Here is a 27,988-nt window from a genome sequence, read left to right on the forward strand (position 1 = left end):
TTGAAGAGGCCTTTTTCCTTACTCCCTGGATTTTCTAGCCATTGGGTCCAGCTTTCCCTTTAGAGTGGCTCCAGACTGGTGTATTTCCTTTTTAAGTTGTTGTTCTACCATATATTCCATGGTAGCTTTTATGTTATCTCCAGATTAAATAGTTCTGAGTCACAAGCTTCTAGTTGAGAGAGGGAAAATGAAAGGGATTAGATGTGTGTTTGGGTGTGTATAGTGTGTTTGCTCCAGTTGCTCTGATAATGCAGATCGTGTATCTGATTTAGACCTTTCTTTTTCAATAGACTTATTTTTTTAGATGACTAAAGAGATTTTGATAAAAAGACATTTCTAAAAGGGGGTGCCATTGAATTTAAAAAATTTTGTATACAGTAAAACTCAAAAGTTTTAAATTAGTTTTTAAAAAATTCCAGTACAGTTAATGTACAGTGTTATATTAGTTTTGGGTGTACAATATAAAGTATTCAACAATTCTATACATTGCTCTGTGTTCATCTTGGTAAGTTAGTTTACTCTTTTTTTTTTTTTTTTTTTAGTTCGTTTACTCTTTAATCCCCTTCACCTATTTCACCCATCCCCAACCCCCTCCCCTCTGATAACCATCAGTTTGGTCTCCATAGTTAAAAATCTGTTTCTTGGTTTGTCAAAACTCAATTTCTTTCATGTATAGTCCTGAGTTTTAACACGTGCATAGATTTTTGTAATTACAACCACCGCTAACAGTATACAGAACAATTCCAACACCCCAGAGAATTCCCTTGTGTTACCCCTTTGTGGTCCCCTCCTTCCCCATTTTTAACACTTGGGGTTATTTGTTTTTTGTTTTATTTATTTATTTATTTATTTTAAAAAAGATTTTATTTATTCATTTGTCAGAGAGAGAGGGTGCACAAACAGGGAGAGCAGCAGATAGAGGGAGAAGCAGGCTCTCTGCTGAGCAAGGAGCCAATGCGGGACTCCATCCCAGGACGCTGGGATCATGACCTGAGTCAAAGGCAGACTCTTAACCGACTGAGCCACCCAGGCGTCCTGGGGTTATTTGTGTTTTAAAGAGAAAATTTTTCATGGCTAGAATATGTTAGAACTGGAATGAGTGGATAACTGATCACCCTAATTGTTGGTTTTCTTCTGGAAATATAAATTGGTTAATTCCAGTCTTCAACATGCAATAAAGTAATTATCTTTGTAGGTAGAGGAATGTTTATAAAGGCTTTAAATTAAAAAAAAATTATTGTATAACTGCTGGAACCTGTAAAGGGAGACTAATCCCATAATGTCAGGTTATAATAGAGACCATCTAACAAAGAATTTGGGGGCTGTGTCTGTGATAAAATCATAATGGGTGGCATCACATAGCCACTTCAGGGTTAGCTAAAGATTAATTTTGCCAAGGATTATGTTATAAACCCTCAGTTTTTCTCCCTAGTTCTCTCTAGCATTGTCACTTTCTGCTAACCTATCTATTTTTTCCCAGCACTTAAAAGTTGTTTTAGCTATTCAACTCTCCTAGGGATTGAGGGGAGGATATGCTATCTGTATAACTGAGGTATATTGCTAATGTAGCTTTCAGTCATCTTACTACATTAGTTCCAGCCTAAAGCAGTTAATAATCTAAAAACTCCATCATTTCTGTACAAAATTCACAAATTCTTACTCTTGAGTCCTGGCTCCAGGATCTGTTTTCCCCCCACCTCTTTACCAAGAATGTATACCTCCTTATTTCCTGCATATTGAAAGCAGCTCACTTGAGGTTATTATCAGTTGACCCTTTAACTGGTGTTTTTACTGCTGAAAGAAAGAATGTTAATCTGGATAGTCCCTTATACTGTGGTATTGCTAGAGCCAGGTGTGCAGCTCACAGTCCTCTAGTGCAAACTTGGGAAGAACTGCTGGACTTGTCCCTGACTCTAGGTTGTCCTCCCGAGGTGCTGTAGTCACTTGGGAGACCACCAGTCAAATGCTCATTTGCCTTCAAGGGAAATGGGATCCTGATTATCCGCGCCTTCAGGAGGAGGATTATGTGGATTAAAAGAAATCCATGAGTAATCCAGAAGCTTTATTTAAACTGCAGTTTAACCACATTCCTGACCATAGTTTTTCCTTGCATTTCTAATAATTTATAATATTTACTGATTTCATATCTATCTCCTTCTACCATTTAGAAGTATTGGCAGTTGAGAAGTAAGGAAAGCATAGAAGGGGTCAAAGGAGCTAGATAATGAACAGCCATTGCCCTACATAATTTGGTGTTGACTGGGTGGTTTAACCACAATGCTTACTAGACCCTGAAGACCTGAATTCCATGAATTCCTTACCTGCTGAGCCACTGGAAGAAATTTGAGGTGACTGTCAGCAAGAGGTCAAACTCCATTTTGAGATATTTGCACTTTCCTAGTTTAAATGATTGAGCTTTCATGATTTAAATAATAAGTATTTCAGATCACCAGAATTACAAGTTTAATGCAGTTTGAAGTTTTCCTTAATGTTTATTTAATAATTTAAGCTACCGACAATTTTCTTTTTTTTTTAAGATTATTTATTTATTTATTTGACAGAGAGACAGCCAGCGAGAGAGGGAACACAAGCAGGGGGAGTGGGAGAGGAAGAAGCAGGCTCCCAGGAGAGGAGCCTGACGTGGGGCTCGATCCCGGAATTCCGGGATCACGCCCTGAGCCGAAGGCAGATGCTTAGCGACTGCGCCACCCAGGCGCCCCTGTTGTGGAATAATTTTACCACATAAATGGGCAAAGTTAAAAAAACAAAAAAGATATGGTCATGGTATGTGTAGAATCCTACCATTACTAGTTTTTATTTATATATTTATTTATTTATTTATTTATTATTTTTATTTTTAAAGGATTTTTTATTTATTTGACAGAGAGAGAGATTGCGTGCATGTTGGAGCGCACAAGCAGGGGGAGTGGCGGGCAGAGGGAGCGGGAGAAGCAGAAGCAGGCTCCTTGTGGTTATAAATGCAGTATTTCTGAAAGGATACCCAACAAACTGCTATATGTTGGTTGCCTCTGGGGAGAGGAACCTGGGTTACTGAGGACATGAATGGTAGTGATACTTTATTGTATGTCCTTGTGGTTTTAAATTTCTTTTGTGCTTTCCCCCCCTTTTGTACTTTTTAAAAAATTCTAGTTGACACACAGCCTTACATGCTTTTGAATTTTGTATAACATAACATATTCATCACAAAGGGTGAATACATATATTTATAAAGTAGAGAAATTCAACTAGTGTGAAGATTAAAAAGATAACCTTCTATAAGGCATTATAAAATTAAACAAAATGGACACTAATCATAATGTTTAGTTTAAGTATTGTTAAGACTCTAAAATATTGTATTTATTCTGTTTTCTACATTGGAATTATATAGTGTTACACCTGTACTGCAGTTACTGCATAGGTGGGTAAATGGAGGCCAGTATTCACATGCATTTCATCATGGGTTGAAAACTACACCTCCACCACCTCCCCCCTACTGGAAGTTTTTACATTGTAGAAATAGCTCTGAGTTTAGCATCAAAAACAAAACAAAACAATGGGTTATCTTAGCTTTAACATTTACCAGTCACTATATGATTTTGAGCAAGGAATTGAACACTGGAAGTGAAGTAATATTAGTTGAGCACCTGCTTTAGGTACAACCCTGTGGTAGGCATATAAATAATGATAGCCAAAATTACAGACACACACAGTCTACATACTTTTCTGCACAGTGCTTCTTTGACAGTTTTATAAATTTGTAATTAAGGACCAATTTTGAAGAAGTGCTTGTAAAATTTGCAGGTGACACAACTGGGAATCATAGTTGAGATTACTTCTGTATGTTGAATAATGGGATCTAAGTTCTAAAAGTGTTCAAAAGGCCAGACTAAAACTATAAAATGAAATTTAACACTTATTTTTATTTTTTTATTTTTATTTTTTTAAAGATTTTATTTATTTATTTGACAGAGAGAGAGACACAGCCAGGGAGAGAGGAAACACAAGCAGGGGGAGTGGGAGAGAAAGAAGCAGGCTCTCAGCGGAGGAACCCGATGTGGGGCTTGATCCCAGACCGCCGGGATCACGCCCTGAGCCAAAGGCAGACACTTAACCACTGCACCACCCAGGCGCCCCTACCACTTACTTTTAAAAAAGATTCTTTTTTATTTGAGAGAGAGAGAGTGCACATGAGTGGGGGGAAGGGCAGAGGGAGAGGAAGAAATACACTCCCCACAGAGCAGGGAGCCAAATCTCAGGACCCTGAGATCATGACCCAAGCGAAAGGCAGATGCTTAACTGAGCCACCAAGGTGCCCCAACGGTCTTTTTTTTTTTTCTTTATTTGATTTATTTTTAAGTACTCTACACCCAGTGTCGGACTTGAGCTCACAACCCCGAAGTCAAGAGTAACATGCTCTACCAACTGAGCCAGCCAGGTGCCTTAAAAGTTAACACTCCTAACTTTTTTTTTTTTTTTTTTGAGAGAGAGGGGAGCGAGAGAGAAAGTGCGCACACATGTGTCCGCATTTTGAGTGGCGGGGGAGGGGCAGAGGGAGAGGAGGGGAGAGAATCTTAAGCAGGCTCTACACCCAGTGCAGAGCCCAGTGCAGGGCTTGATCTCATGATCCTGAGATCATGACCTGAGCTGAAACCAAGAGTCAGACAGATGCTCAACTGACTGTGCCACCCAGGTGCCCTCTCTGCCCATTTTTAAATTGGATTGTTTGTTTTTTGGTGTTGAGTTGTGGAAGGTCTTTATATGTTTTCTTTTTTAAAATTTTTACTAATTTTTTATTTTTTAAAGTAAGGTCTGTGCCCAATATGGGGCTTGAACTCATGACCTGAGATCAGGAATCACTGCTTCACGGACTGAGCCAGCCAGTGCCCAATGTTCTTTATATATATTGGAGATTAACCCCTTATCAGATACATAATTTGCAGGTGTCTTTCCCACTCATTATGTTGCTTTTTTGTTTAGTTGATGGTTTCATTTGCTGCGCAAAAACTTTTTAGTTTGATGTAGGTCCTAGTTGTTTATTTTGCTTTTGTCTCCCTTGCCTGGGGAGACAGATCAGAAAAACACTTCCAATGTCGATGTCCAAGAGATTACTGCTTATGTTTAGTTTTATGGTTTCAGGTCTCACATTTACATCTTTAATCCATTTTGAATTTGTTTTTGTGTATGATGTAAGAAAGTGGGTTGGTTTCATTTTTTGTATAGCTATCCAGTTTTTGAACAGGCTGTCTTTCCCCTAGTGTATATTTTTGTGTTCTTTGTTGTACATTAATTGACCATATAGGTGTGGGTTTATTTGTGGGCTTTCTGGTCTATTCCATTGATCTATAGGTATGTTTTTGTGCCAGTACCATGTTGTTTTGATTACTATAGCTTTGTAGTATAGTTTGATGTCTGGGATTTTGATACCTCCAGCTTTATTCTTTCTCAAGATTGCCTTGGCTATTTGGGTTCTCTTGTGGTTCTCTGCAAATACTAGGGTTATTGTTCATGTTCTGTGAGAAATACTATTGGTATTTTGATGGGATCACATTGACTCTGTAGATTCCTGTGGGTAGTATGGGTAGTATGGACATTTTAACAATATTCTTCTGGTCTGTGAGCAGGTGTATCTTTCCATTTATTTGTGTCATCTGATTTCTTTTTCAGTGTCTTATAGTTTTGAGAGTATAGGTCTTTTCATCTCTTTGATTAAGTTTATTCCTATTTTATTCTTTTTCATGTACTTGTAAATGGGATTGTTTTCTTAATTTTCCTTTCTGCTATTTTTAAAAAGGTTTTATTTGTCAGAAAGTGCACAAGCAGGGGGAGCGGCAGGCAGAGGGAGAAGCAGTCTCCTCACTGAGAAAGGAGCCCGATGTGATGCAGGACCACGACCCTGATCTGAAGGCAGATGCTTAACCGACTGAGCCACCCACTGAGCCACCCACGTGTCCCTCCTTTCTGCTCTTTTGTTGCTCGTGTATAGAAATGCAACAGATTTTCATATCTTGATTTTGTATCTTGCAACTTTACTGAATTTATCAGTTTTAATAGTTTTTTTGGTGGAGTCTTTATGGTTTTCTATATGTCCTATCTTGTCATCTGCAAATAGTGACAGTTTTCCTTCTTCCTTACCAGTTTGGATGCCTTTTATTTCTTTTTGTTGTCTGATTGCTGTGGCTAGAAGTTCCAGTACTATGTTGAATAAAAGTGGTGAGTTTTTCTCAATTTTGGGGGGAACAGCTTTGTTGATTTTATTTATATGCACACATATATATATATATATAGTTACATACCATACAATTCATCCATTGAAAATGAACAGTTCAGTGGTTTTTTGTATATTACTATACCAATTTAAAAAGAAATCAATTTTAGAAAATTTTTTATCCCTACAAAAAATTAACCTTTTAGCTATCATTGTTCAGTCCCATCCATGTCCCCAGCCCTAAACAATGACTGATCTACTTTATTTTCCTATTCTGGACATTTCATATAAATGGAACCATATAATACGAAGTCTTTTGTGATGGGCTTCTTTTACTTAGCATAATATTTTGAAGGTTCATGTATATTGTAGCAGGTATCATTACTTTCTTTTTGCTGAATAATTCTGTTTTCTTTTTAAAATCCATTACTAAATGTGTTTTGCTAAGTATTAGGGTTGTTAATTAGGAGATGGTCCGTGACCTAGGTTTTCCTTTTGTATATCATCCTTTTGTATATCATCTGGTTGTTAACATTTTGCTACATATTTATTGAACTGTAGAAGTATTGGCAGAGAGAGGGAAATGGTGTAAATTTTAAAGCGAGTTTAGCTGTTAGTATCAGTGGCAAGAATTTTAAAAGGAGTTTGAAATTATGGGATAAATTAAGGGAAATTTGGAAATTAGTCCTAGATTTTACTTTTTATGGTTTTTCTTAATCCCTATTGTATCTTACATTCATTTGAACTAATACGGTGTATTATTTCTACACTTGAACTTAAATTAAGGAGAAAGGTAATCAGATGTAGAATTGGAGTGTTGGAGAAGAGATGGTTTCATATTCAGAGCACTTCTATCCTGAAATCCAGCCCAGACTAGTCTCCCACAGTTTCACAGAACACCTTGAGTTGCCTTACTTTAATCTCGGGTATTTTGCCGTGTGTATGTTTTAAAGAGTGATTTCTCAGTTAATCTATGAGGTTTAAAAGAACATTAAACTTTCATGTATTGTCTTTTAGAAAGAGGTTGGTTCCTGAAGTGTTCTGTTTGTTTTTTGGCTCCAATCAACTTTTTTTTTTTTGATTGTTTAGATTGGATTTGGATTGTTTTCAGTTTTGGGCTGTTATGAATAAAGCAAGTATGAAGATTTATTTTTTGTGTGAACAGAAATTTTCCTTTCTCTGGTAAATGCCTAAGAGTGCAATTGCTGCATTGTCTGCTAATTACATGTTTAGTTTTATAAGAAACTGCCACAGTCCCTTTTATCATACAAGGAGTCACAGAGAAGCCTTATATAAACAGAAGCTAGCTGCAGTATGTAAACAAATCCTAACTGAGCTGCTGTTCTGGTTGAAGTAAGCTTGGGAGTTCCACCTGCTTGATCACTGCCTAGTGACTGTGCCAGCCTGTGTGCAGTCTTCACCCAGACTGGAACTGAGGGCCAAACAGGTGAAGTGACATTAATTTTTTTTTTTTTTTTTTTTTTTGGCGGGCAGCAAAGCAGAGTTTACTGAGTGATAGTAAAGTTTATTGAGGGATAGTACCAAGCTCCCGAGAGGGTTGCCTGACATTAAAAAATTTTTGGAAAAGGGATACCTGGCTGGCTTAGTTGGAAAGCATGCAACTCTTGATCTCAGAGTCATGAGTTCCAGCCCTACGTTGGGTGTAGAGATTACCTAAGTAAAAACTTAAAAAACAATATTTAGGAGTGATTTTAGGCTTATTACTGGCAAAGCTGTTACTGACACTCAGGTTTCTTGATTACTAGTTTTTTGTTGTTTTTATAAATTAGGCTAGTCTTTCATATGTATGTTTTAAATGGTCAAATAGTCCTCCAAGGTTTGTTACGAAAAATAATAGTAGTATGCTGTTCTACTCCTTTCTAATATAATTGTACCAGAGCATTTACCATTGGCATATACATTATTTTGTACTAAATTATGTTCCTTTTTTTCTCCTTTATAATATAGTTAGGACTCTATGTAACATGTACCTACATGTAATTATTTAAAATTAATGTTTTGTTTGTGTTGTCTATAAATTTTATTTCAGTGGGTAAAGGGGTTGTTACGAAATACTTCTTATTTTAAAAAAGGGACCATTGGGTCTGACATGACTGAGCACCTCTAGAATAGGTGGGATTTGGTGGTACAGTGCATGGGAAAACTCTTTGGTCTGAAGGTGGCTGGCATCTTGGAGAAACTGAAAGGAGGCTATATATAGTTTGAGAGGAGAGAGTGAGTGGGGCAGATGTGTAGAATGGGTTCCAATAGGGAGGGAGGGGCCATGTGGTTCCTTGTAGGAAGAAGCTTGGAGAGCTGTTTGACTAGAACTAAAGCTGAGGAGTTTCGAGGTATGAATTGCTTGACCAAGTGCAGTTTATAGCTGAAGTGGACTTAAAGATCATATAACTTAACCATTCCACTTTGTAAGTCAGAAAATGGAAGTTAAGGGAATTTTCCCAAGGTTAGACAAATAATGGTTGAGCTAGAGCTATAACTTGACCTTGCTAGTTCATTGATTCACTGGACTGCCAGGCAGAGGGATTACATTTTTTTAAAATTTTATTTTTAAGTAATCTCCGCATACAGCGTTGGACTTGAACTCACAACTCCAGGATCAAGAGTCCCATGTTCCACCAACTGAGCTAGCCAGGTGCCCCATGGGGATTACATTTTAGATAGTTGGAAGCATTTCAGGGTCCACCAAGAGAATTCTAGGATGGAGGTGGCTGGATGACTGTGTGCGGGCTGGAGGCAGTGGATATTGGGAAGCCACAGAGTCAGCCTCCCCACCCCCCTGATTTTATCCTTTGGTCAAACTGAATATGCTTTTACTTTTTACTTCCTATACATTCTGGCTTCAAATACTTTATAAGTAATGAGTTTTACCTATAAGTTGCCCCAGCATCAGGTTTGAATTGGGCCACCAGTTTACTAGAATCTTCATTTTATCTTCATGCTTTAACTTTTTAACCTGGTTATGTATTTTGGTTCAGAAGACTTATGGTTGCCTGCAAAGATAGGTTCATGCTCTGTCTGTAGCAGAGCTCATCTCCAGCAACATACTTTGATGACTGTACTTTTTTTTTTTTTTTTAAATTTTATTTGTTTATTTGACAGAGACAGCCAGCGAGAGAGGGAACACAAGCAGGGGGAGTGGGAGAGGAAGAAGCAGGCTCATAGCGGAGGAGCCTGATGTGGGGCTCTATCCCAGAACGCTGGGATCATGGCCTGAGCCAGAGGCAGACACTTAACGACTGTGCCACCCAGGTGCCCCCCGCCTTTTTAAGTAGGCTCCATGCCCAGCATGCAGCCCAGTGTGGGGCTTGAATTCAGGACCCTGAGATCAAGACCTGAGCTGAGATCAAGAGTTGGATGCCTAACCAGCCAAGCCACCCACATGCTCCTGATGACTGTACTTTTAAGTGAAACTGAAAATAAGGAAATAGGAGCTCTGTAGTTTAGATCTTGTTTGGAAGATTACTTTTAAAAGGAGTTTATGTGTACTTAATTCTCTAGTATTAGACATTGATTGGTCCTATGCTGGTGCATTATCTGCTTACTCAGGTAAGGTAATTAAACTCTCAAGAGTCCCTGGTACCATTTGGTGAATCACAATGAGGGCAGGTCCCATTGTTTCTAGTAAGTAAATAACAATCTCTAAGGAGACAACCACCTTCTGTTTTTTAACTATTTTATTTAAATATATATTTATTTTTAATAGCTGGTTCATGCATATCATTTAAAATTAAAAGTGGAGGGGCACCTGGGTGGCTCAGTTGATTAAGCGTCTGACTCTTGGTTTTGGCTCAGGTCATGATCTTAGGGTCCTGAGATTGCACCCTGAGTCAGGTTCCGAGCTCAATGAAGAGTCTGCTTAGGATTCTGTTCCTTTCCTTCTCCCTCCCCCTCTGCCCCTCCCCCCACTCGCATCAGGGGGTGCTCACTTTCCCTCTCTCAAATAATAAAATCTAAAAAAAATTAAAAATGGATACAGTGAAATATAAATCTACTTTTTTTTATTTTTTAAAAGATTTTATTTATTCATTTGACACAGAGAGAAGAAGCACACAAGTAGGGCGGATGGGCAGAGGGAGAGGGAGAAGCAGGCTCCCCACTGAATAGGGGGCCCAATGTGGGTCTCCATCCCAGGACTCTGGGATCATGACCTGAGTGGACGGCAGACGCTTAACTGACTGAGCTACCCAGGTGCCCCTAAATCTCCTACTTACTTCTGTCAGCTGCCCAATTCTCTCTCAGGACGTAATTATTCTTTTAAGTTTTTGGGGGGTGTTATTCCCTAGATAGCCAATGTATTTATTAATATATACACACCCCAAACCTCCACTCTCACAAAAGGTAGCATAGCATACTCATTGTTCTTTGTGTCTTCTTTGCCACTTATTTGATATTGTGTATCTGTAGATACAGAACTTTTATTCCTTTTCATGGCTTCTTAAGCATTCTGTTGTATCAGTGTAATATCGTTTTTCTCTATTTGTATATGAATGTACATTTAAATTCTATCTAATCTTTCAGTATAGTTTTGACTAGTTTTATTTTATTATTTAATTTTAATTTCTTCTTAAAGGGGGGTTGCAGACGTGGGGGGAGAGAGAGAAGGAGACTGTTAAGCAGGCTCGATGGCCAGTGCATGAGCCCAGCGTGGGCTCAGTCTCACGACCCCGGGATCACAACCTAAGCCTCAATCAAGTGTCAGACACCCTACTGACTGAACTACCAAGGTGCCCCTTTTGACTAGTTTTAAAGCGGCCAGGTTTGATATCAACCCGTGTAGAGTATGTGTGGAGACAAAGAGAAAAGGCTATGATCCTGATTGAGCCAAGGAAGGAAGATGAGCAGGAGAAAATCTAGGGAAAGATAGAAGAATGAAGGGAAGGAAAAAAGTTAAGGATAGAGAAAAAAAGGATAGGAATGAAATGCCCTGGGTCTTCCCCAGGCAATACTGAAACCCAGGCCCCAACATTTCTTTTTTTTTTTTTTTTTAAGATTTTATTTATTCGGCAGAGAGAGAGATAGCCAGCAAGATAGGGAACACAAGCAGGGGGAGTGGGAGAGGAAGAAGCAGGCTCCTAGCGGAAGAGCCTGATGTGGGGCTCTATCCCACAATGCCCGGATCACGCCCTGAGCCGAAGGCAGACGCTTAACCACTGTGCCACCCAGGCGCCCCAGGCCCCAACATTTCTGTTACCGTCTTAGAACTAGACTGAGTTATTAGCCATGTGATCTTAGGCAACAATTGGTGTTGAAACTTGGATGGGACAAAATCTAGGTTGTAGGCAGTAAGGGAGCTAGTAGGGAGAGACAAGTTCGAGGTGATGTTGGCTGTTAAGGAAGGAAAAGAAAAAGGGTAGGAGGAGGGAAGGGAGACAAGGTGTGTATGTTTTTGAAGTCAGAAAGATCTAATTGGTATGAGGGGATTGAAAATGCTAGCAAGTGAGATAAGTACAGGAATTAGACACCTCAGATGCTGGATTTAGTTTTTATTTTTTAGTTATTGATTTTTGAACAGGTAATAAATACACTTCTGTGATTTGAAAATTCAGAAGGAAACAGAGCATACAATGAAAAGTCTCTCTTCTATCTGTTGTCTAGCCCTGCAGTTTTCATTCCCTGAGGCAACCAGTGGTTGCAAATGCATTTTTCCTGAGTGCTTATGTATACAAATACATATCTGTGTATATATTCCCTTCCTTTTTTTTTTTTTTTTTGACAAAAATGAGAGCAGACTCCAAACTTTGTTCTGCACATTGCTGTTTGTTTGTTTGTTTGTTTTCCATTTAACGTGTCTTGGAGATCTTTCCAGATTTTTTATTGTGATCTTTCCAAATTTTTAAAGACTTTTTAAAAAAAGATTATTTACTTATTTTAGAGAGAGGGAGGGAGATAGAATGTCCATGTGCAGGGTGGGGGAGGGGCAGAGGGAGAGGAAAAAGAGAATCCCAAGCCAGCTCTGTGCTGAGCACAGAGCCTCATGCGGGCTTGATCTCATCACCCTGAGATCTTGACCTGAACTGAAACCAAGAGTTGGACGCTTAACCAGCTGAGCCACCCAGGTGCTCCAGGACTTTTATTTATTTTTTGTTTTGTTTTGTTTTGTTGTAGTTGCAAGCAGAGCATTCCCTTATGTGAATGTACCATAATGTACCTAACTAGTCCCCTATCGGTAGACTTTTAGGTTTTCAGTCTTGAGTCATTCAAGCATTCCTGTAATGAATAAATAAGATTTAGATTTTACTTTGAAACATTTGGTTCAGATTCTGTATGATCTAACATATGAATTATGACCACTGAAAGAAACAGGGCTAATTGACATACTATAATAAATGGCTCAAATTCAGAATAGTGGTTAACACATCTGTATGTAAGGATATAATTTATGTGTTTGAGGGCACTTCCACAGAGAGCTATAGGAGGTGTGGAATGATTACATAGAGTATAAAGCTTAAAAGTATAAAAATTTATTGTGAAAAGTAAGCCTCTATTCCCCTGCCTGGGGATCCCTGCAATGTCGTAGTTCCTTGTGTTTTGATGATCTTGTTTTTCAGTGTCCAGCATGTTCAACATCATCAGTGGCCAGTTGACTTGTTTTCCAGAAATCACCCATCTTCTCACTAGTTCCCTAATGTCAGTTTATTTTTCTCCTGGCCGTCCCAGCTCTTTACCTCCTCTTGGTCTCTCTTCAAGTCTAACTCACTCCAGAGTAATTTTGAATAAACGGGTGCCAGATTCTCTGGAGTTCAGAGCCTTCTCTTCAGTTCCAGCCTTAACTTCAGTTCCAGATAGGATGTCAGTTAGTCATTTCTAGGGCTCCTCTGTCTAGTGAGCATGTTTAGTTATCATGTGGCTGGATGAGTATAGTGGTGTTTCTCTGTAAGATTTCTTTTCAAGCCTGAAAACCACTGAAGATTTTATAAACAAAGCACTGATGTTTTTATAATTGTGTGTTAATCCATCTTTCTCTTAGTCAGTATAGAAACTGTTGCTCTGCTGATGTAATTAAGGAAATTCTGATTTTTTTTTTTGTAAGGGGAATGAAGACTCCTTATAAAATGGGAAGTGGATTTCCTAATGCTGATTTTTTTTTTATACTTAATGAGTTTGCTAAAGACTGTTCTAGGAAGGAAAAAGAATTCCTGAGGAATTGTGTGTCTTGCACTTAATGACCAGATTTTAGTTTATTTTGTAGAGCTGGTCTTTTTTTTTTTTTTTTTAAGATTGATTGATTGATTGATTGATTGATTTGACAGAGAGAGGGAGAGAGAGCACAAGCAGGCAGAACTGCAGGCAGAGGGAGAGGGAGAAGCACGCTCCCCATTGATCCCAGGATCTGGGATCATGACTTGAGCTGAAGGCAGACACTTAACCGACTGAGCCACCTAGGTGCCCCTGTAGAGCTGTTCTTAACAGTTGGTGAGATTATCAAATGAGAATTATGTTATATCCATTTAAAGGCCATAGAAGTCTCTTTGAATAGGTAATATAAAAAATAAAATTGAGAATATAGTGAAATTTTAGTGAACATAATGGATAATAGTTTCTCTTCCTGTGATAAGAAAACCAGAAAATAAGAAAAGCTTATTTTCTTTTTTTTTTTTAAAAGATTTTATTTATTCATTTGACAAAGAGAGAGAGACAGCCAGCGAGAGAGGGAATATAAGCAGGGGGAGTGGGAGAGGAAGAAGCAGGCTCCCAGCGGAGGAGCCTGATGCGGGGCTAGATCCCAGAACGCCGGGATCACGCCCTGAGCCCAAGGCAGACGCTTAACGACTGAGCCACCCAGGCGCCCCAAAAAGCTTATTTTCTAAACCATGATATTTTGGTTCTGTAAACAGTGTTCTAAGTTTATGCCAAAGTGAATGTCTTAGTATGGTTCTGTATTTACAAACTGTGTTGCTAATGTGGAAATATTTCGTGATTTTAAGTACTAAAAGTTTAAGAGTTCTGCTTTTATAAAATTTTATAATAGGGGCTAGGAAATTATTTTGATGACTGTTATTTTCTAAAATATTCACATGGCTTTTTCTCCATAAGAGGGCAAGTAATTTGTCAGGTTACTTCTGTTCCTATTTCCTTACCTAGAAAATATAGTAACAGTGTTAACCTGTTTGTTTTAAGTGATTTAACAGTAATTGAGTGCTTTTCCAATATGTGAAATACTAGTGAGCTGACTCTGGTCAAAATTCAGACCTTTGGAATGTCAGGTTTGTTTTGCCAAGAGTTTGGGACTTTCTTGGGCGTGCAGGCTACCAAGACTTCCTGAAAAGTGTGGGAGAGAACCTCTGCATTTCAGAGTTTCATTTTATGGTTTAGAGTACAGACCTGGAGAAGGAGGCCATCACTCTAGGGTGTGAAAGCTGCTCTCGTAGAGCCCTAGGCTCCTTTAGCTCTGCATGGAATTTACCCATCACTCCTGAGAATTGTTCCAAGAGCTTTTCTCTTCGTCTTGATTAGTGCGACATCCCATCCTGGCCCCGTCCTAGGTCCTACTGCAAAAGGATGTCTTTTTCCTTGGTGCAGGTACCTTGGATATCCAATTAATGGATGAACCTAGGCATAATGGTTGAGCATCAAGGTACTGGGCTAGGTTAAGTAAGACATACACATATGTGTCCTATCTTTAATAATGTTATGATGTTGTTTAGTTTCATTGGGAGGATGATGTTCATTCATAGAAATGTAAGGTGGCATTGATTTGAAAAACAATGCAAATAAAGACAGGAAAATATATTTTTTTCATATTCTAATTTTATTGACAAAATTTTGAGAAATTCATAAGCTGAGAATACCTGTTTCAGTGTTAGTCATCAGTCACTGGCACTCTCCCTGCCTAGACTCCAACACTCCTCGCCACCCATTTTTTTTTTAAACAGTGGTTAAATTGTCTTGTTGTAGAGGTGGATATTTTTATTTACTTAGAAGACTGGAGCAGTGGGTGTTTGTTTGTTTACAGTCTAAGATACTTTTTAGGATCTGCTTTCCTTAGTTCCCTCAGGGCTGAACTTTGAAAAGGTCTAATCTAGTGTGGTTATACCAGGTCTGAATATATCCTTTATTCTACCTCTGGAATTGTTATAAGTGTATTGTAAGTTTTTTCTTTTATGTATTTCTGTTAGCTAAAGAACTGGCCATGGGAAATCTACTTTATTCATATATACCTTTTTACATTAAGGCGTGTGGGTATTTTCCTGTATCATTTATTCATGGAGTGTTTATTGAGAGGATATATGGAATATGCTTTGTGAGGCACTGGAATATGCTTTGAAGGCTCATGGTTCATTTCTTAAAGGAACTTTAAGATAAAGACAAATGAACAGATAATTCTGATGCCATGTGGTAAGTGCAAATGATAGAGCCTATCTGTATTGTGGGAGCACAGAATGGAGCAGTGATTTTCAAACTATGAGGACCCTGGTGGTCCCTGAGCCACAACAGATCTGTAAGGTCAAAACTGTTTTCATAACTTGAGACATTATTTGCTGTTTTTGCTCTCATTCACTTACAATATATGAAAGAGTTTTCCAGAGGCAGTATAACTTGTGGTATTACAGTAGATTGAATACAGAAGCAGAGATGAGAATCTGGCTGTCGTTGTCATCTTTTTTTTTTTTTTTAAGATTTATTATTATTTTTGTAGATTTTATTTATTTGAGAGAGAGAACATGAGAGAGAAGTGGAGGGGAGGGGCAGGGGGAGAGGGAGAAGCAGACACCCCACTGAGTAGGGAGCATCCGTGGGGCTCAATCCCAGTACTCTGTGGTCATGACCTGAGCAGAAGGCAGATGCTTGGGGCGCCTGGGTGGCACAGCGGTTAAGTGTCTGCCTTCGGCTCAGGGCGTGATCCCGGCGTTATGGGATCGAGCCCCACATCAGGCTCTTCCGCTATGAGCCTGCTTCTTCCTCTCCCACTCCCCCTGCTTGTGTTCCCTCTCTCGCTGGCTGTCTCTATCTCTGTTGGATAAATAAATAAAATCTTTAAAAAAAAAAAAGGAAGTCAGATGCTTAACTGACTCTGCCACCCAGGTGCCCCTATTTGTTTATTTTAGAGAGAGAGAGAGAGCGCGAGCGAGCAGGAGTGGGGGGGGCAGGGGGAGAGGGAAAGAATCTCAAGCAGATGCCACACCGAGTACAGAGCCTGATGTGGGGCCCAATCTCACGACCATGAGGTCATGACCTGAGCCCAAACCCAGGTACCCCTAGCTGTCTTCTATAAAGTCAAACATTAAGGAGATTTGCAGAAATATAAACCAGTATTACTGTTCTCACTAAAAGTTTTATTTTGAAAAACATGGTTTTTAAAGCTAAAATATTTAAAAAATGTTTTTTAAAAGCTTTTATTTATTTACTTATTTAATTTTGAGAGAGAGAGAGGGCAAGAGCGAGCACGAGCAGGGGGAGAAGAGGCAGAGAGAGAGAATTTCAATCAGACTCCATGCTGGGCATAGAGCCCAACTTGGGACTCCATCTCACGACCCTGAGACCATGACCTGAGCTGAAATTAAAAGTTGGATGCTTAACTTACTGAGCCAGTCAGGCGCCCCTAAAAATAAAATGTTTTAAGTAAATGTTTAATAGGCTTATTAACTTTTACGTGGTAAATATTTTAAAATCCTCAGTTTTAACTTCAAATTCAGCAAATGTTGATATAACTTACATAGATAAGAGCTTGTGAGTCCTCAGTAATTTGTTTTTTAAGATTTTATTTTTTGGGGGTGCCTCGGCGCAGTCGGTTAACTGTCTGACACTTGATTTCAGCTCAGGTCATGATCTCAGGGTCGTGATATAGAGCCCTGCGTTGGGCTCCGCATTGGGCTCCACGGTTCGAGCCCCATGTTGGGTGTGGAGATTACTTAAAAATAAAATCTTAACAACCAGAAAACTATCTTTCCCTCTTTTCCAGTGGAGGAAACAAACATATAAATAATAAAAGAGAATTGCAAGTACTAATTACCAAGTATTATGACGGTGATGAAGTGGTAGAAAATGACCCAGATTATATCTTAACTGTGGTTGTACACATAAAACCTCTTAGAAGAGGTAACTTTTGGTTGAAACATGAATGTGAATGTGACAGATGACCTGGGACAGAACATTTGAAGCTGAAAGCACAGCAAGTATAAAAAAGCCTAAGAAAGGAGCAAAGTATGGGAGGAATGAAAAGCAAACCAGTGTGGCTAAAGAGTAAATGAGGAAGAGAGTGGAAGATGAGGGCAGAGGTAGACAGATATGAGATCGTGGAGGGTTTCCGTACGTCATAGGTGCAACTCAGGTAGGGTTACAATGGGATGCTTTTGGAAGATTTTAAGCAAAGAATTGGGAGTTAACCTGATTTATGCTCTACAAAGTACATTTTGGGTTCCTCGGGCACAGTTGAATTGTAGACGTTAGAGTAGAGGCAGAGAGACTGGTTAGGAGGGTGTTGCAGCAAAACAGCCAAGAAACACTGATGAGGACTTGGACTGGGCCTGTGTCAGGAACAGTGGGAGTGTTGAGTGAGTTTGGTATGTTTTGGAGGTAGAGCCAGTTTTTTTGTTTGTTTTTGGTTTTGTCTGAGATGGTGTTTGAGGGGGAGCAGAACAGGAGGGATGTCAATAGTTTACATTGTAGCATTGTAAAAATATGGGAAACAATATAAATACCCATCAACAGTGGTACATCCACACAATGGAGTACAGTGCAGATATAAGAAAAGAATGTGAAAGAGTTCTGTGAGCGGATACAAAGTAATTTCCAGGATATACTGTTAATGGAAAAAAGCAGAGTGCAAAAGAGTAACTATGTTACCTTTTATGTAAGAAAGGGAAATAAGAACATAGATAAGTATATGTACATTTGTGCAAAAATAAACACAAGAAAGGTAATCCAGAAACTAATGAGATTTGGGGCGCCTGGGTGGCTCAGTCGTTAAGCGTCTGCCTTAGGCTCAGGGCGTGATCCCGGCATTCTGGGATCGAGCCCCACATCGGGCTCCTCTGCTGGGAGCCTGCTTCTTCCTCTCCTACTCCCCCTGCTTGTGTTCCCTCTCTCGCTGGCTGTCTCTCTTCTCTGTCAAATAAATAAATAAAATCTTAAAAAAAAAAAAAAGAAACTAATGAGATTAGTTTCTTACAGGATTTGGTTGGGAACAGTGTGGAAAGGAAGGGGATGGGAATGAAAGTAGTAGGGGTAGAGAGAGGGGTGCTTTCGTGAATGTATCTTTTCGTGTAGGTCTGACTTTTGAACCATATTAATGTTTCACGTAATCAAAAATAAATACGTAAAATCTATCAGGATGGGAAGGAAAAAACCCAAATGAAATAAAAACACAAACAAATGAACCTAACTGGATTTCTAATTAATAACCACCACATTGAAAGGGAGAATAGGGGCGCCAGGGTGGCTAAATCAATTAAGCGTTTGCCTTCGGCTCATGTCATGATCCCAGGGTCCTGGGATTGAGCCCTGCCTTGGGCTCCTCGCTCAGTGGGGAGCCTGCTTCTGCCTCTTCCCCTGATTTTTTTTTTTTTTTTTTAAGATTTTATATATTTATTTGACACAGAGAGAGGCAGTGAGAGAGAACACAAGCAGGGGGAGTGGGAGAGGGAGAAGCAGGCTTCCCGCTGAGCAAGGAGCCCTCGATCCCAGAATGCTGGGATGATGACCTGAGCTGAAGGCAGACGCTTAACGACTGAGCCACCCAGGCACCCCACCTCTTCCCCTGATTGTGCTCCCTCTCTCACTATCTCTCTCTCTGTGTCAAATAAATAAATAAAATCTTAAAAAAAAAAGGGGGGGAGAATAAAAACAAAACCAATTAACTACTCAGCATTTTGACTCTAAACCCCAAGCTCAAAACAAAACAAAACAAAAATCTGTAAAACTCTGAACTGTTGTTAGTAGAATTGTTTTTTGTTTCAACTAGGAATTCTGTAACTTCTTTATGTATTTTAGGGTTAGGTGGTTTGCCAATATATTGAAGATAGAGATTTATCACTGTGGTAAAGAGAGTTGTAAATGTGGCTTGAACGACATTGTGGTTGGATTAGAATCTGAGATCAGTATGAATTACTGGTCTTTTTAGATAGACAGAGAAATAAATATAGATGTGTGTATGCATGGATCAGTATACAGGCATATGTTTCCTAGTTCTTTCTGTCTGCTGTTCCTTATCATTCTCTGACAAAACAGAAAACTCTGTTGAATTCCTGGATTTGGAGGTCAGGTTCACAGCTAATTAGGATGTATTTAACAGGCATCCCTTAAAATTTGCTTTTCTCCTTAGTTCTAGTTTTTATCAGTATTTAATAAAATTTGAAAACACATTCTGAATGATAAACACCTGCCATATAGTTCTTGGGTATATATGAATAGTTGATTATTCTAGTCTCTGCTTCCTTTTCCTCAGGCCACTTGGTACAGCCAAATGGAAAGCCTGTGTAAGTTAGTGTTTAAGACACTATGTGGAGAAATGCCTGATCCCTGTAACCCTGGCAACCTTCTTAGAAGATGCTGTATATTCTTATTTTTTGTTGTCATTTTAACTCATAATTTCTTAAAAACAAAAAATGAATAAAAGTCATGAAATTTAACACTCCATCAACTGTTTTTTGATTAGCTTTTAATAGACACACATATTTTTGAAATAGTTTTATGCAACATTCCTGAAGTGATTGAGATAATATTTTCAATTATTTCATGTTAATGTAAGATATTAATATATTTGAGTAAGGAAGAATGTTATTGGAGTTGCTGTTTCCTTCAGAGCAGGGACTGAATTTAGTAAAATGTCTTTGGGGTTAAGAGAACATTAAGTGGGATTTCAACCATGCTCGCAGTTTGCCTACTTGTGTGGTTTCTTTAATTTATTCAGTGAGCCCTTTTGATTACCTGCCATTTGTGAAGGCACTTTGCTAAGTACTTGGATTATAAATATGAATATGACTCTCTTCATGTCCTGAGGGATTCACAGTCCAATAGGGAAGATAAGCAAACTAATATTTGTAATGTAATGATTTAAAGCTAATAATATACTGACACAGGTCACAGCAGGATCCCATGGAAGTGAGCCTTGGGGAATTCGGAAGGACTCTAGAGAAAATGTCACCTGAATTGGTGCAGGTGCATAGGAGTTGGCCTGATGGACAGGGTGCTGGAATGAGCAACATCTTCATAGGTACCATAGTGTTTTGCATTTTAGGTAAATGAGTGGTGGATGGTATAATTCATTAAGGAGGATAATTCACGATAGGGGTTATCTCATTGTTTAAGGAGGAGATATTTTTGGTTGGCAAATTCTGGATGGCTTCATTTTGTAGGTTCGCTTATTTATTAGACCATGGCTTAGTTGTTGGGGTGAATTGCTGGTGAGTAGAAAAGACTAACCTCTGGACTCATAGGTGAGTGAGAACCCTTAGGTGAGGCTTTAGTTCTAAAGAGACTGGAGAAATGTGTGTGTGTGTTTGTGTGTGTATATATATAATACATACACATACACACATACATATGTATATATACATGCATATATACACACACACGTGTGTGTGTGTGTGTGTGTATAAACTAAGGGAGAAGAGGTGCTTTAAACCTAAGAGAAGCAAAATGGAATTATAGGAAAATGTCTTTAGAAGACTAGTTTTAGGGATCTTGGGCTGATGACTTAAGCCAGATGGAGTCATATTACAGACTTCTGTGAGATAGATTGACAATGCTGGGGGTCTCAGTTACAGAGATGGTAAACAAATAGTCCCAGCCATCATGTGTGTATGTTGATAGTATTTGGACCCTATTTTGGTTTATTAGTTTACTGATCTATTTAGTAGTAATTCCTGTGGGATTAAAAACTTTTTAAACGTGAAAAAGTTAGGGGCACCTGGGTGGCTCAGTTAAGTATCTGCCTTCGGCCCAGGTCATGATTTCAGGGTCCTGGGATCGAGCCCCACGTTGGGGTCCTTGCTCGGATGGGAGTCTGCTTCTCCCTCTGCCCCTACCCTTTCCCCCACTTGTTCTTTCTCTCTCTCTCTCAAATAAATAAAACAAAACAAACAAAAAGCATAAAAAAGTTAAACAATGTAAACCTTCCCACCCCTAGTCCTCAGTCATCCTGTTTCTGTTTACCCCATTCCTCTAGCACACTTACCCTACCCAGGAAACTTTTTATTAGTTTATGTATCCTTCTAGAGTTTCTTTATGTAAATAAAGACAATAAAAATACAGTTTATTTCTTTCTGTCTCTACTGTCCAAAACCCACCAAAGCCAGCATATTATACCTATTGTTCTACAAATTGGTCTTCCCACCCTTCCCTTTACGTATGGTTTCTTTTTTTTTTTTTTTTTAAAGATTTTATTTATTTATTTGACAGAGATAGAGACAGCCAGCGAGAGAGGGAGCACAAGCAGGGGGAGTGGGAGAGGAAGAAGCAGGCTCATAGCGGAGGAGCCTGATGTGGGGCTCGATCCCATAACGCCGGGATCACACCCTGAGCTGAAGGCAGATGCTTAACCGCTGTGCCACCCAGGCGCCCCTACGTATGGTTTCTTAACAATGGAAATCTTCACAGAAGATCTTTCCATAGAGTATGTATAATTTTTTTTTTTTATTTGTATGGTTTCCTTTTGGATACTTTATTTAACCAGTTCTCTGTTGGTAGACATTTGGGTTGTTTCCAGTTCTTAAAAAAAATTTTTTTTAAAGATTTTACTTATTTATTTGAGAGAGAGAAAGCACAAGCAAGGGGTGGGGGGGGATGGCAAGGTGCAGAGGGAGAGGGACAAGCAGGCTCCGCTCTGAGTGTGGAGCCCCACTCAGGGCTCCATACCACAAATCTGAGATCATGACGTGAACCAAAATCCAGTCGGTTGCTTAACGGACTGATTCACCCAGGCCCCCTGCGTTGTTTCCAGTTTTTTATTATTATAATAGTGTTGTAGTGAATTACCTTGTATATATCATTTTGCCCATAAACAAGTATAAAATTATGGGATAAATTCAGTTGTGATATTACTAATCAAAGGCCATATGTCTTTGTAATTTTGATAGGTATTGCCAAAATGCCCATATGTTTGGATCCAGACTCTCCCACTGATTATAAGGGCTAATGTGTATTTCTCCCCTGCAAGCTTTATTCAGATTTAATTGACGTACAACATTGTGTAAGTTTAAGGTGTACAATGTGATGATTTGACATACATATATATAGCAAAATATTTACCGCAGTTAAGGCTAGTTGCTACATCTTTCACATAATTCACATAATTACCATTTTGTTGTTGTTATGGTGGATAATAGAGAGCGAGAGAGGGAGAGCGAGGGAGTGAGCAGGAGAGAGTGAGTGAGAGGGAGTGAACAGAAGCAGGGGTGGAGGGAAAGGGAGATGTGGGACCTGATGTGGGGCTTGATCCTAGGACCCTGGGATCATGACCTGAGCTGAAGGCAGATACTTAACTGATTGAGCCACCCAGGAACTCTGATAATAGGCATTTCTTCACAGCCTTGCCAAGAAAGTACCTTGGCACAGTGCCTGGGTGGCGCAGTTGGTTGAGTGTTGGACTCTTGTTTTTGGCCGAGATGGTGATCTCAGTGTCCTCGGATTGAGCTCTTTGTCAGGCTCCATGCTCAGCGTGTGGTCTGCTTGAAATTCTTTACACCCCCCCCCCACTCGAGAGCTCTCATGCTCTCTCTCTCAAATAAATAAATCAATCTTTGGAAAACCTTGGCAAACAGGGATTTTTGCTAAACTGATATATGGAAAATGGTGTCTTGGTGTAGTTTTGTTTTATTTATCATTCTAGTAAAATATCTTTTGGTGAAATGTGTACATAGTTCTTTTGGATGTGTATCTATGGTGGAATTCCTGTGTCATAAGGTATGTGAATTTCCATTGCTCCACATTCTTAGCAAGCCTGAGTAGTCTTAGTTTCTTTAAATTGTACCATTTTGGTGGTACAGAGTGGTATCTTGTGGTTTTAATTTTTATTTTTATCCTCTAATGAGGATGTCCATTTTTTCCCTATGCTTGTTGTCTATATCAACCCAGAATATATAATAATTTCCATTTGTTAAACAAAAAGAAAGAAAAACAGCAAACACTTTTACACTGGCAGTCTTAATCTGGTTCTTTCCCGGGTACTAGGTATTAAAGAATATTTTTGACTCTTATAATTGCATTTTGTAAAAAAAAAAAATGTGGTAGAAATTACATTACTTTATTCTTTGATGTAGGGCTTGGACTTTGTGGTAGTATGTTAGTTCAGTAGGAAGAGGGTGAAGAGGAGAGAGATGAATACTTACACCATGAAGTGATTTTTTTTTTTTTAAGATTTTATTTATTTATTTCACAGAGAGAGACAGCCAGAGAGAGAGGGAACACAAGCAGGGGGAGTAGGAGAGGAAGAAGCAGGCTCATAGCAGAGGAGTCTGATGTGGGGCTCGATCCCAGAACGCCGGGATCACGCCCTGAGCCGAAGGCAGACGCTTACCGACTGAGCCACCCAGGCGCCCCCCATGAAGTGATTTTTTAATTTACCTGGTTTTGCTTGCTTATTTGTGGGTGGAGGTTGTGAGGTTGAAATCACTGTTATTTAAATAGAATAGTTTAGCCAGCTCTTAAATTATAATATAACTTGCATGATTGAGGCATAGTATTGTTTTTGTTTTTGTAGAAAGTACTTTTACTTGAACAAGGACTAGAGATAGACTCTGTGTAGGGGTTTTGGTTTGTTTACATGCCATTCTCAGTGCTTGGGTAAGCTTTTGAAATCTTCCCCCACATCATTTTAAAGTTTAATGGATGTTTATTGTTTGTCCAGAATTTTTTCCTTTCTTTTCACAATAAAGCTGTGGGAGTGGATCTTCACGTGTAAGGTTATTAATAACATTGTTTTTACCTAAAAGCTTTAGTAGGAATTTTAAGAGTAATTTTTTTTAAAGATTTTATTTATATAATTGAGAGGAGGGGGCATGAGCAGGGGGAAGGGCAGCAGGGAGAAACAGACTCCCCCCTAGACATCATTTTTTGGCAGTTTTAGGTTTACAGTAAAATTGAGTAGAAGTACGTAGAGTTCTCTTATATCCCTGCTCCCACATGCGTAGCCTCCCTGACTGTCAACATCCTGCACCAGCAAATTGTGGTTATTTTTGAGTTGACTGATTCCCTTACTTTTGGAAAAGTAAGCAGTTTGATATATTTTAACATCGTTTGGAGTCTGTTTTATAACATTCTTCTCATTTTAAAAAGAGTATTTTTGACCTTACTACAAAAACAAAGAAGCCAAGACTAGAATTAAATTTCTTGCTTCCTAACAGGATTTTATTTTGAAGATACAAAATGAAAAAGATTTTCAGCACTCTCCGTTAATTCCTACTAATTTTATGAAACTTGAAGATTTTTAAGTCTTTCTCCCTGCTTTTACAAAATCTTTAAATGTAAAAATGTTCTAACCAGATGCATGGAATTTTTAATTAAAATTCTGACTTCTGGGGGTGCCTGGGTGGTTCAGTCAGTTAAGTGTCTGCCTTCGGCTCAGGTCATGATCCCAGGGTTCTGTGATAGAGCCCTGCATGTGGCTCCCTGCTCAGTGGGGAGCCTGTTTCTCCCTCTCCCTTTGCCCTTCCCCCACTCGTGTTCTCTCTTTCTCTCAGTCTCTCTCTCAAATAAATAAAATCTTTAAAAAAAATTTTCTGACTTGGAGTATTACTGAGACGATATATAGTTCCAAACGTGGTGGGCACAAGCTCTGATTTGAGTGGGCTTGCCTGGAAGTGAATTAAATGATGTGATTAGAATACCGTTATCAATAAAGGACATAAAGTCCTTTAAGATTTTATTAGTGAAGAATGGGACATTATGACTGAGAAGAGAGGGCTATGAGCCCACTGATCATTGGAAAACACCCATGGTTTAGGACTTAAAGAAGGCAAAGCCATAAAACTTCGTGAAGACTATAGGATTTTCTCAATAAGACAGAAGGGTCCACGTAAAAAAAGATTGGTAATTTTGACCACATTAAAATTAATGGTCATTCAAAGACACCGTAGGGGTGCCTGGGTGGCTCAGTTGATTAAATGTCCGAATCTTGATCTCAGCTCAGGTCTTGATCTCAGGGTTGCGAGTTCAAGCCTCATGTTGGGTTCTACACTGGGCATGGAGCCTACTTAAAAAAAAAGTTAAAAAATTAAAGACACCATCAAGAAAATGAAATGATAAACTAAACTTGGAAAAACATTATTGCTATTTTGGAAAAAAATAATTATGTTATATACAATAGAGAATTAGTGTCCTGAACAGAGCTCCCTTCATGGATGTACAACCTGTGCAGTCATATAGGGCCCTATACTTATTTTAATGCTAAACTGCCACTGTCTTAAAATTCTTAATTTTTGAATAATGGCCCTGCTTTTTTTTTTTTTAAGATTTTTTTATTCATTTGAGAGAGAGACAGAGCATGAGTGGGGGGAGGGGCAGAGGGAGGGGGAAGGGACAAGCAGACTTCCCACCTAGCACAAAGCCTGAGCCTGATGTGGGGCTTGATCCCAGGACCCTGGGATCACAACCTGAGCCAAAATCAGAGGCTTAACCGACTGAGCCACTCAGGCACCCCGTGGCCCTGCTTTTTAATTTTGCACTGGGCCTCCAAATTCTTTTTGTTGTTGTTGTTGTTGTTTTTTTTTTAATGATTTTTTATTATATTATGTTAGTCACCATACAGTACATCCCCGGTTTCCGATGTAAGGCTCGATGATTCATTAGTTGTGTATAACAGCCAGTGCACCATGCAATACGTGCCCTCCTTACTACCCATCACCGGTCTATCCCATTCCCCCCCCCCCCCCCCCGAGGCCCTCAGTTTGTTTCTCATAGTCCATAGTCTCTCATGTTTCATTCCCCCTTCTGATTACCCCCCTTTCTTTATCCCTTTCTTCCCCTACCGATCTTCCTAGTTCTTATGTTCCATAGATGAGAGAAATCATATGATAGTTGTCTTTCTCTGCTTGACTTATTTCACTTAGCATTATCTCCTCCAGTCCTGTCCATGTTGTAGCAAATGTTGAGAACTCGTTCTTTCTGATAGCTGAGTAATATTCCATTGTATATATGGACCACAACTTCTTAATCCAGTCATCTGTTGAAGGGCATCTCGGCTCCTTCCACGATTTAGCTATTGTGGACATTGCTGCTATGAACATTGGGGTGCATATTGGGCCTCCAAATTCTGTAGCCAGTCCTGGTCCTGATATATAAAGCCTAATAAATAATGAGAAAAACACAACCCAATAAAAATGGCCAAAATTGTGAACAAAGGAATGCAGAAAGGAACATAGGTAATTAATAAACATGTGAAAAGGTCTTCAACCTCATTAAGTAATACAAACTGAAATCATGGTATATGTTCTGTATTGCCACAAATTAAGAAATCTGACTTTACCAGGTATTGGAGAGGAATGTGTCATCAGTTTACATACTGCTGGTGAGTTGCTAGAGTGATACAGTTGGAAGACAAGTTTGGCATTTTTAGTAAAGTTGGGAATTTGCATTTCCTAGAACCCACCAATTCCACTTCTAGGTTTAAAGCATACCTTAAAGTAATTCTTGTTCATGTGCACCTGGAGACTTGTATAATAATGTTGATAAAAGCAAAAATCTTTAAACCGTCCAAATGCCTGAAAACAGAAAGGATAAATACATTGTGGCATATTTACATAATGAAACACTATAGAGCAATTAAAAAGTAACATGGATAAAGCTTAGCGAAATATTTGAGTTACAAAATTCACATCCCTGAAGACTCCATCAGCATATAAATTTATCAAGCTGAAGTAGGGAGCCAGGGATACAAACCTAAACAAAACGTTATTTAGGGATGTATACATAAATGCAAAGTTCAGTTTTAAACAGTAATGGAATAATTATTCAGGATAAAGGTTGGGATGCGAGGAGCATGTAGGTAGATGTAATGTTATTGGTGTTCTGTGGGATGCTGATCTATAGTGTTCATCTTATGTTTGCATGCATCTTTCCATATATTGTGTGTGTTTCAAATATTATATTAAAGAAGAAAAGGGGGAAAATGAAATAAGCTATCCATAGTAGCTTATGATAGAGGAGTAGGTTGAGAAGTAGAAAGAAAATTAGCATATTACAGAAAAGAGAAGAGGTCATCTAAATGAGAGGATTTAGATCTTTGTATAGGATGTCTGCTTAGAAGCAGTCCCTTCTCACTCTAATGCTCTACAATTTTAATATTATAGTTCATATGTTTTTTATATTTTTCCCCATATTTAAAAATAAGCAGTCATGTCATACAAGTAATAAATTTATTTTATTTTTAATTTATCTCATTTAGGTGTTAATACCTTTTATCTTCACTCTTTTTTGTAGTGTATCTTCTAATTTGAAAGTCTTCCAGGAAAACTTCAGTTTAAAAAAATAAGTAATGCCATCATCTGATATCTTAAAGGACTGAAATGAGGGCTATCATTTTGAGGTAAGTATCTAATTTTGTATTTTTAATTTCTTATACTAATTTTCCAGAAGTTGAAAAATAGAAGGAAAATGTGAATATTGGTAATATCTTTCTTTTTTTTTTTTATTTTAAGATTTTATTTTTAGGTAATCTGTACCCGCAGTGTGGGGTTTGAACTCATGACTCTGAGATCAAGAGTTGAATGCTCTTTTGACTGAGCCAGTCAGGCACCCCTAGATTCTAAATCTTTTAGTTAATCTCTATGTTGGAGAGGTACAAATCCTAGGCCTTGTTTTAAAATAGTCTGATATTTAGGATTATAT

General features: G+C 38.7%; 1 protein-coding gene across 5 annotated transcripts in view; it reads left to right on the forward strand.

The window, feature by feature from the left end:
* The window catches only part of PIK3CB (phosphatidylinositol-4,5-bisphosphate 3-kinase catalytic subunit beta), a 192,787-nt gene that overhangs the window by 5,540 nt on the left and 159,259 nt on the right, over positions 1 to 27,988 (forward strand). For all 5 annotated transcript variants that reach the window (XM_026497132.4, XM_044383447.3, XM_044383446.3 and 2 more), the window contains exon 2: positions 27,581 to 27,686. The gene's annotated coding sequence lies outside the window, so the exon portion shown is untranslated. The remainder of the gene's footprint in view (positions 1 to 27,580; positions 27,687 to 27,988) is intronic.

The sequence above is a fragment of the Ursus arctos genome, unplaced genomic scaffold, assembly GCF_023065955.2.
Source record: "Ursus arctos isolate Adak ecotype North America unplaced genomic scaffold, UrsArc2.0 scaffold_20, whole genome shotgun sequence".
Classification (NCBI taxonomy): domain Eukaryota; kingdom Metazoa; phylum Chordata; class Mammalia; order Carnivora; family Ursidae; genus Ursus; species Ursus arctos.